General features: G+C 35.6%; 1 long non-coding RNA gene across 1 annotated transcript; it reads left to right on the top strand.

The window, feature by feature from the left end:
• On the top strand, nt 1-1902 carry LOC307004676. Its single transcript, XR_013799097.1, has 3 exons — nt 1-619; nt 740-827; nt 1717-1902. It is a non-coding gene; the product is annotated as an uncharacterized lncRNA (long non-coding RNA).
• Nucleotides 1903-2112: the final 210 nt, after the last annotated feature.

Here is a 2112-nt window from a genome sequence, read left to right as displayed (position 1 = left end):
GGCGCGTTCGGAAACGGACTGCAACTACATAAGCAAACTAGACTTTGGGTTTCATGTGCGCGTCTAAGCGATCAAATACAGACAAAAATATGGCTAAATGACAGTTTGAGATTTACTTTAACACAGTTTATGTCTTAAATGGGAGTTAGTTGTGGAATAGTTGGGAGAAAATGTGTATTATTAGATCTGCATTAGGTCTTAAAGTGGCAGCGTCTAATAAACCTGCTAATGATTACACCTTTAATGTGAATAAAACAACTAAAGGCAAAGAGAAAATTACTCCCAGCTCTTGAATGAATAACTTTAGCTTTAATAAGCATTAATCTATCTATAATAAACTATGCTGTGTTATTTTACATTTGCTTACTTTAGATTATTATTAGATTTCTAGCATATTATTATGGATACTTATATCCTGATCATAACTGGGATAATTATGTGCATGTATTCACACTCATCAGATTGTATTGACCGAAAATCTGTTTAGTTCTCTCCTGTTAATCGTCTACTGGTCTCTTATTTCAGGGACTATCGAGCAGACCTTTGGCCTCATCAAGTTCTGGACTGAGAATGAGGAAAAGTTCACCAAAAAATTTTTTGCCTCCAAACTGTTATGGGAGTGAGTGACCAGATTGTACAATTCAATAGCTGATAACAATATTAATGTCTGATAATGCTCTAGCCCCCAGGCAGCTACAATGCATTTTGACAGCTCTTCTCATATTTGTATGTTTTTTAGGAGAGCAGTGAAAGACCTGGGCCTGGAAGGAAGGATTACAGGAGAGAAGGCAGGCAAGAAGTGGGAGAACCTAAAGAAGCGTTACAAGGTAATTCTTTGGATCGAGATATGTTGCATCACCTTCATCTTACATCCTTTACACTAGGGCTGAATGATTTTGGAAAATAATCTAATTGCGATTATTTTTACCAATATTGCGATTTAATATGCGGTTATTTTTTTAAGCTCTTTATCTTTTCTATTATTCAACAAAGACAAGCAATACATCTTGTGAAAATATGGATGAGAATCTTCAGGCACCTCATGAGCCGATCAACTTTTTTTCTTATTAATCTTATTAATAAAACTTAAAAGATTTATTTAATTACGTATGTAATTATAAGTAGGCTACTTTAAAAAATAATGACACATTAAAAACTAAATTAATGAAATAACTTGTTAAGAATTTTAAATAGGCTATATAAACGAATAGCTTCAAAACATAAAAGCTATCAATAACAAAGAGGGGAAAAAACGTTTGTGGCAAACGTTTTTGCATTCAAGAACTCTGATTATTCTTTCTCAGTTTAGACACGAAAAGCAGCTTTCACACTAATGCACAGATCTCTTTTGAAATCTAAAATGTGGTTTGTCCTGTCTGTTTAATAACTTAAGATATAACTGACTGTTTACATTTTCGTGCCATAAAAGCATTTTGAGATTCAAGTACATTTAACCACGTAGACGGAGTTGCTCACAGCCGCATGTGAGAGCGCTCTGCACAAAGTGCGTGTGAGTATTTGAAATTGAAAGCCTTTTGCTGATGGTTTACATATTTTTATTTTTAATATATAGGCCAACTGCATTACAAAAGACATATGATGCCTTTATAGAGCATTTGTAAAGAAAATACCGGCTTGGCCACCCCTCTCACAACTGCTGTTTAAGAAACTAAGAAACTGTTTCTGTTTCTCTTTTTTTATTTTTTTTTATTGTAGGACCTGAAAACACCAAAGACAGGCTTCAGGAACAGAAAATGGAGAAAAAACGGTATCAAACTGGCGATACTTCGAGGCAATGCATGCCGTTTTGGGGGGAAGGCCAGCTATTGATCCTCCTGTGATTGTGGCCTCTTTCAAGCCGGCAGAGGACCCCACAGTATTGCTAATGGTAAGTTGATAGTAGTAGGCACTAGGGCTGGGTATTGACACAAATTTCACAATTCGATTCGATTTCGATTCACAAGCTTGCAATTCAATTCGATTCCGTTTACGCTTATTCAATTCAATATTGATTTTGGATATCAGGTACAATACATTGCAATCAGCGTACACTAACGTCACAGATAGTTCCTATAGTGCTGGTTTAGACCCTCCTCTGAAGTAGGAGCTAAA

Source organism: Phoxinus phoxinus (genome assembly GCF_949152265.1).
Source record: "Phoxinus phoxinus genome assembly, chromosome: 9".
NCBI classification, from domain to species: Eukaryota; Metazoa; Chordata; class Actinopteri; order Cypriniformes; family Leuciscidae; genus Phoxinus; species Phoxinus phoxinus.
Note: the sequence above shows the minus strand (reverse complement) of the source record. Positions and strands in the feature narration are given on the sequence as shown.